The 8,557-nt window shown below is 43.8% G+C and overlaps 1 long non-coding RNA gene across 1 annotated transcript; it reads right to left on the bottom strand.

Moving 5' to 3' along the window:
- Window positions 1-1,392: 1,392 nt before the first annotated feature.
- On the bottom strand, window positions 1,393-8,300 carry LOC147370275 (uncharacterized). The gene is made up of 2 exons (XR_015166102.1): window positions 7,991-8,300; window positions 1,393-2,157 (listed from the first exon to the last, which is right to left on the bottom strand). It is a non-coding gene; the product is annotated as an uncharacterized LOC147370275 (long non-coding RNA).
- Window positions 8,301-8,557: the final 257 nt, after the last annotated feature.

Genomic DNA, 8,557 nt, shown 5'->3' with positions numbered 1-8,557 from the left:
CAGCTTTGAATTACAGTGGAAGAAAGGAAATCTGTTCATGTTTAAAAACAGATGTCTGTGTTCTGGTCTAACAACTCATCAAGGGTGAAACACACATAGGTACACTCATACACATGAAGAACACATGCACGCATGTACACGCCTGCACACACACACACACTTCCATGCACATGTACACAAACAGTAGAATAGCAGACTGGCAGGCCTGTTCAGCCTGACAGCTTGGCAAATGGGCCTCCAGAGTGGAGATGGAAAGGAAGTAGTTGGAGGGCACATGAACTGGCAGGGGGTCTCTCCTGAACTGCTTCACTTCTTGTTTAAGAAGAGTAATGCTGACTTACAGGCACCTTTTGCTCCCTGGGATGGCAAAGCCCTATCTCTGTAGTTATTCTCAGAGATGCTGATTATGTTGACTAAGGGAGGCTTGTTGCTCAGCAAGCCCTGAGCTGAATATCTGTAAATTCATTGCAGCTAAGAGTCTCAGATCTGAGAAGAAGGTGGGCAGAGTCCACATAGATTAAATGCTTGTACCTGGAGGAAGGTAGGGTATGATGGAATCAGTGTCAGAAGATTTGGAGTCTGCCTCTTATGAACTCTAAGGGTTTGGGCAAAACACTCCCAACTCCCACCTAAAAAGAAATGGTTGAACACTTAGAATGTAGTCATGCTTGAAAAGTGCTTAGAACAGTCCTCAGAACATGGCAAAAATTCAATAAATAGTGCCCTCGTGACTGTGTGCGTGGTGCTGTGCTATGTTACTGGGGAACTCGCAATCTTTGAGGATAAGGAGTCACTGATCATATAAAAAAATAACAAATGCAACCAGAGAAATACAAGAAACACACAGGGCAATGTTGAAAAGGATTGGGTCTTTCTTTGCAGAAGTGGGAAAGATAAGGGCAGGTTTCCCAAGAATGGCAATATCTAAGCCAAGCTAGAAAACATCAGTAAGAGCTCAGTCATGTAGGTTTAGCTTAATTCAGATGGAAGAAAGGGTCTGTTCTAAAGGAGACAGAGAAAGCTTCTGACATAGGAATCAGAAGGGGGCAGAAAGAGTACCCGCTTGCTAGTGTTAACAATGAAGTTATATATTCTCCAATGAATCCAAAGAGTGTCTGGAGGTTGTAAAGACCTCACCACACCTACTCCCATGATTTACATATTAAGATAACACAATTAGCCAGAAGGTGTAACCCAAAGACTGTCCTTAATCCAGAGACTGTCCTCAGGCAGGATACATTATTGTTATATAATACTAAGGAATGTAGAGAAGGAAAGGTTTGTCCTTTCTTCCCCCTTGAGAATTCCAGACCCCTCTCCCCTTGGGGACCCCTAGACTCCCTATCAACCTGCCTAGGAAATGACTCTCTCATTCCCCCCTTTTCTTTTAGGAGAATTATGTTGCCTAGGGAAAAGGGGCATCGTTCTCATTCCATAACTGCTTCCGAGCTGACAAGGGGCGTTGTCCCTAAATTGGTGAGGCAACATATTCTCCTAATCCTCATATTGAGGATATCTGATCCAGGGGCCCCAAATAGTAGTTGGAGGAAGCTACAGCAGTAGCAGGAGTTTGAGCAACCATTTGTAACTTAAAAGCTTTCATGCGGCTAGAAACAAATCCAGTTATATAGTTACAGATGCAGGCAACAGTCATTAAAACAAGTTAAAATCAAAATTAAAAGTCACATTATGTACATAGTTAAAGTACAAAGTGTTGCACCAGTCCATTTTAGGGTTGGTAAATGTCATCAGATGAAGAAGAGGCATCGCATGTGATTGTTGTCGAAGGTATTCACAGACTTGGAGAAAGTCTTTTCCTTGAAGTGGGGATGTCCACCATGGGAAGCCTTCCACTGATGAAGAGGGGAGCGCTCCGATTGTGGAATGTAGCATAGGAGTGAGCCCAGGACAGGAAGGCATTGTCTTGAGGATCAAACGGCAGACTCAGGATTTTTGGAATCAGCAGAAGTAGACGCACATAGATTATCAGGTCCATCCGCTGCCCTTCATTTAACTCTAGAGCTCGGGTCAGAGCCACAAGCTCCGCTAACAGAGCACTGGTTCCCTGGGGCAGAGATTTTGCTTCCAAAACTTGTTCAGCAGTCACCACGGCGTCACCTGCTTTACACTTTCCATCTCGAACAAAATAACTGCCATCTGTAAATATTTTCATGTCAGGATTGTCTAATGGGGTATCCATTAGATCCCGAGCTGCATAGTTTAAAGTTAGGAATTGAGAACAATCGTGATTAGGTGTTTCATTTTCCTTCTCAGGAAGGAAAGTGGCAGGATTTAAATTCCACAAACTTTAAGCTTAGTTACTGGTCCTTCTAACAACAATAACTGATATTTAAGAAGCCTACTGTCTGTCATCCAAATATTAACCTTAGAACTTAAGATTCTACTCACATCATGAGAAGTCAGTACAGTAAGGTTTCGTCCATTAATTATTTTTAAAGCTTCAGATGCTAATAAAGCTGCTGCCCCGATTACTCTTAGGCAGTGGGGCCACCCCATTAGATGTAGATGAAACTACATCTAATTCTCTGCTTAGATAAGCAATAGGTTGCTGGTGAGGCCCTCGGAGTTGTGTAAAAACTCCCAATGCCACACCTTTTCTTTCAGTGACAAACAAATTCTGACCCTGTGGGCAAGCTCAGAGCTGGAGCTTGCAGGGTAGCAGTCTGAAGAATCTTAAAAGCCTTTTGAGTTTCTAGAGACCAAACCAGTTTGTCCGTTTGGGCCTGCTGAGTTTCAGCTATAAGTTTTTTTTTTTTTTAATTTTATTTTAAACTTTACAATATAGTGTTAGTTTTGCCAAATATCAAAATGAATCCACCACAGGTATACATGTGTTCCCCATCCTGAACCCTCCTCCTTCCTCCCTCCCCATACCATCCCTCTGGGTCGTCCCAGTGCACCAGCCCCAAGCATCCAGTATCGTGCATCAACCCTGGACTGGCGACTCACTTCATACATGATATTATACATGCTTCAATGCCATTCTTCCAAAGCTTCCCACCCTCTCCCTCTCCCACAGAGTCCATAAGACTGTTCTATACATCAGTGTCTCTTTTGCTGTCTCATACACAGGGTTATTGTTGCCATCTTTCTAAATTCCATATATATGTGTTAGTATACTGTATTGGTGTTTTTCTTTCTGGCTTACTTCACTCTGTATAATAGGCTCCAGTTTCATCCACCTCATTAGAACTGATTTAAATGTATTCTTTTTAATGGCTGAGTAATACTCCATTGTGTATATGTACCACAGCTTTCTTATCCATTCATCTGCTGATGGACATCTAGGTTGCTTCCATGTCCTGGCTATTATAAACAGTGCTGCGATGAACATTGGGGTACACGTGTCTCTTTCCCTTCTGGTTTCCTCAGTGTGTATGCCCAGCAGTGGGATTGCTGGATCACTTACACAAAAATAAACTCAAAATGGATTAAAGATCTAAACATAAGACCAGAAATTATAAAACTCCTAGAGGAGAACATAGGAAAAACACTCTCCGACATACATCACAGCAGGATCCTCTATGACCCACCTCCCAGAATATTGGAAATAAAAGCAAAAATAAACAAATGGGACCTAATTAAACTTAAAAGCTTCTGCACAACAAAGGAAACTATTAGCAAGGTGAAAAGACAGCCTTCAGAATGGGAGAAAATAATAGCAAATGAAGCAACTGACAAACAACTAATCTCAAAAATATACAAGCAACTCCTACAGCTCAATTCCAGAAAAATAAATGACCCAATCAAAAAATGGGCCAAAGAACTAAATAGACATTTCTCCAAAGAAGACATACAGATGGCTAACAAACACATGAAAAGATGCTCAACATCACTCATTATCAGAGAAATGCAAACCAAAACCACTATGAGGTACCATATCATGCCAGTCAGAATGGCTGCGATCCAAAATTCTACAAGCAATAAATGCTGGAGAGGGTGTGGAGAAAAGGGAACCCTCTTACACTGTTGGTGGGAATGCAAACTAGTACAGCCACTATGGAGAACAGTGTGGAGATTCCTTAAAAAACTGGAAATAAAACTACCTTATGATCCAGCAATCCAGCTATAAGTTTATATAAAGGCCGGGCAAGTTCCCCATAACCCGGAATCCAAATGCGACAGTAACCTGTGATTCCCCCAAATCCTCTCAATTGTCTTAAAGTCATAGGTAGGGGGTGATTTAGTAGAGGTTTAATTCTCTCAGGGCCTATGGCCCTAGTCCCTTCTGATATGATTAGGCCCAGATATCTAACCGATTGTTGACAAAGCTGAGCCTTTTCTCTTGATGCCTTGTAACCACAGCCTGCCAGAAAGTTTAAGAAATCTTCTGAGGCTCGCGAACAAGCTTCCTCTGTCTCAGCACAGAGCAAAATATCATCTACATATTGTAACACCACTGCTTCAGAGCTATTAAAGTTTTGTAGATCCCGTGACAAACTTCATCCGAATAAGTGAGGACTGTCAAAAAATCCCTGGGGCAAAACTGTCCAGGTTAACTGAGAAGCTGGCTGCGTAGGGTCTTCAAAGGCAAATAGGAATTGACTTTCTTCCGACAAAGACACTGATTAGAAAGCATCCTTTAATTACTGAGAAATATTTGGCCCGTTCAGGAATTTCAGACAATAGAGTGTAAGGATTAGGCACCATGGGGTGTAAAGGAACTACAGCCTCATTTATTATTCATAAATCTTGAACTAGTCTCCATTTACCATTCGATTTCTTTATACCCCAAATAGGAGTGTTGCAAGGACTGTTGCAGGGAATTAATAGTCCCTGCTCCTTTAAATTTTTGATGATGGGTTTTAACCCTTCCTTAACTTCAGGTTTCAGTGGATATTGCTTCTTATGTGGAAATACGTGTGGGTCTTTGAGCTTAACAACTGCAGGAATAGCATTTTGTGCTCGACCCACATATTTTCCATCGGCCCATACTCCAGGAGTTACATTTTATTCAACTAAAGGAAGAGAAAGGAAGGGCTCCATATTCATGAAAACAGAGGCATGGACCTTGCTCAGTATATCCCTTCTCAAAAGAGGTGAGGGAGATTCTGGCACAATCAGAAACTCATGTGAAAACATCACAGAATCCCAGTTGCAAGATAAAGAATAACTGAAATAATATCTTTTGGCTCGTCCAGACAGTCCCATTACGGAAGCAGATCGGGAAGAAAGTGGGCCAGGGGCTTCAGTAAGCACAGAATAAGTTGCCCCAGTATCTAAAAGGAAATCGACGGATTGGCCCCCCACGATTATTAATACCCAGGGTTCCTCAGGTGTAATTAGGACGGGAGCTTGTGTGGGGACCCCCGGGCACCTTCAGTCCTGATTGTCTTGAGAGTCCGACCCTGGAGACCTACGCCTCTGGGGGCAGTCTCTCTTCCAGTGTGGTCCTTTGCAGACCGGACATGGAGCCCAGGGCGGCTTAGATGCCTGAGGGCAATCCCACTTGAGGTGCCCCTCCTTTCCACAGTAATAGCAAATCCATCCCTTTTCACCTGGGCCCCTCTGGGCATTTTTCTCAGGCTGTTTAAGAATGTTTTTCATAGCCATGGCGAAGGCTTCCGCCTTTTCCTTTGTCTTTTTTTGCCTTTCTTTCTTTTCCTCATATTCCCTACCATAATAGACTGTCTGAGCCAGTTGTAACAGAGTATCTAAAGACTCATTTGGTCCATACGCCTGTTTTAATAGCTTACGGCGGATATCTGGAGCCGACTGAGTGAGAAATCTATCCTTTAAGATCACTTTTCCCTCTTCACTTTTGGGATCAATCTCAGTGAATCTGCGAAGGCCTTCTCTCAGTCTATCTAGGAATTTACCAGGAGCTTCCTTCTTCTCCTGTTCTATGTCTGCCAATTTGCCATAGATTAAAGGCTTAGAACGCGCCTGCCTAAGTCCCTCAAGAATACATCTAACAAAATGACTCTGATCCCATCTTCCTTTAGCTGTGTTGTAGTCCCAGTCTGGTTCTACAGTTGGGACCGCCTGATTCCCAGTGGGGAGGGCCGCTATCTCGTTCTCCGTCTTCTCTACTGATTCATTACCAAGCCATTCATCTCCATAAGCAACCGCTTTTCCCAAAACTCGAGTCTTTGACTCGGGAGTCAGCGTTTGTCCCAAGATATACATCACACCCTTCCAAGTGAGGTCATAAAGCAGAGTAACACCTTTAAAAGCTCTAATATATTTTTCTAGGTCCTCTAAATAGTCTCCCAGATCCTCCTTGATTCTTTGTATTTCTTGATAAGACAAAGGCTTATTAACTCTCACAGACTGATTATTTTTCCCTGTGGGTGTTTCATAAAGAGACAACAGCTTGTGTGGCTGTTCCTCAGTCTTTCTGGCTGCTCTGCGAATATGATCCCAGGGATAGATTGGAGAAACCTGTTTTTCCTCTTCTCTTTGTCTCCTGTCCTCCATCTCATCTCTTACTTTGATGGTCTGAGTTTCTACTGAAACCAGAGTAGTCTGAGGTCGTACTGAGACAGGAGTTGTTTGGACCTCCACGTGGGCAGTTTGAATCCCAGTTTGGATTTCCACTGAGACCAAGGCAACCCTTCTGAGGGGGGTTCTCTAGCTTTCAGTTTGCTCAACTTGGAGCCCCAGGTACGGGGGCAAAGTGAGAGGACAGGAGGGAGCTGAAGGCTTCACGCCCAAATCTATACCCTTAGGACATGTCTGGCATATTTTGCAGAGAGAAAAAGGGCAACACATATGCTACTTCTACCCATTTCCCTTGTTCCTTACAGAACTGGTCTAATTGTAGAACAGCATTATACTTAAGAGACCCTTCAACCGGCCACCGTTCGCCATCCTCCAATGGATACCGTGGCCATGCAGTATCACATAGGAAGACCAGGTGTGTCTTCTTTAAGCCCTGGGGATCAAATCTATCCCAGTTTTTCAGGATACAGTTCAAAGGAGTGAGGCTGGAATTGTTAGCTCCCATCTGTAAGAGAGAAAAAAAGCGACCAGTGCCATTTTTTCTACCAGAGGCCTCCCTCCCTGCTCTAGATGGGGGTGTAGACAGACGTTACACCAAAAGCTTTTGCTGCCTGGTCGGACTTAGTCTGTCCCTTACCGACACAGGCGCTGTACTCGTCCCTCCCGGTTCTACCACTGAGATGGGGTGGGGATGTACCAGGGGTAGACTTGATAGGATCCCTACTTGACGTCCAGCTCTTCACCTTTAATCTTGCTTGCCTCTGATGTCACCCGGGGTGAATCAGAGTAACCTTCCAGAATGCCTCCCAAGCTAAGACTACTGGGGGAAACATTCGTCACCTGAGTGCCTGTGCATGACCCTGAGTATTTCCCGACCACAATAAGACCGACACAAACATAAAACTGAGATGTTCTTTCCAAGCATCACCACACCAGTATAACAGCCTCCTCTGATCCACTAAGAGTCAGTGTTACCAAAGAAAAAAAAACCCATCGCAGTCCCAATCTGAGTAACCTTTAACCTCAGATATGTTCTGGGAGCTAGAGCTCCATCTAGCTTCCGAACTTTCGATTCCTAGCGAGGCTAGGCACTTTCTTGACTACCAATTCAAGTTTGGGACCTAAGCCACAGTACACAATAACAGTATAGATCACAAGTCCCTTGAAAGTCTATGATTCGATAGATTAGGTTAGTACTTCTAATTCCCAAGGAGTTGTGAAATGGTCAAAGAGACCAAAAAGTTTGACCGAGAAAGGAGAGTTCGGTCCACACGCTTTGCCCATTTCTGGTCCGTTCCCGAAGGAGACATTGGGTGCCTCTTGGCATTGGCAGGTGGGTATAATGCCCCGACAGGTTTCTGCCATAAGCCGTATTAGATCACCATGGAACCGCAGAGCAGGGCTCCTTACTTGCTTCACGCAGGGCATGCCATTCATTCACACAAGCACATGGTAGAGTTAGTAAAGCACAGCAGAAAATGTGTTCTCTAAGAGAACAAAGAACTAAAGCTCCAAGCATCCTTACTTTGTCCTGAAGGATCCCGGACGAGCCCCCAGGATGAAAGGTTGTTGTTGAATCACGCGAAGACACCAGGATTCTTGGCCCCCGGAGGAGAGGAATTCAATCCGGGGCCAGAGACGAGGCTTGATTGCTCAGAGCTTTTGTGTAATAAAGTTCTATTAAAGTATAAAGGAGATAGAGAAAGCTTCTGACATAGGCATCAGAAGGGGGCAGAAAGAGAACCCTCTTGCTAGTGTTAACAATGAAGTTATATACTCTCCAATGAATCCAAAGAGTGTCTGGAGGTTGTAAAGACCTCACCACACCTACTCCCATAATTTACATTTTAAGATAATAGAATTAGCCAGAAGGTTTAACCCAAAGACTGTCCTTAATCCAGAGACTGTCCTCAGGCAGGATACATTATTGTTATATAATACTAAGGAATGTAGAGAAGGAAAGGTTTGTCCTTTCTTCCCCCTTGAGAATTCCAGACCCCTCTCTCCTTGGGGACCCCTAGACTCCCTATCAACCTGCGTAGGAAATGACTCTCTCAGTTCAAAGCCCAGAAGTTTGAAATAATTTGGTCTC

This window comes from Bos grunniens, chromosome 6 (genome assembly GCF_055505025.1).
Source record: "Bos grunniens cultivar Pamir isolate PY7600 chromosome 6, Bosgru_T2T1.0, whole genome shotgun sequence".
Taxonomy (NCBI): Eukaryota; Metazoa; Chordata; class Mammalia; order Artiodactyla; family Bovidae; genus Bos; species Bos grunniens.
Note: the sequence above shows the minus strand (reverse complement) of the source record. Positions and strands in the feature narration are given on the sequence as shown.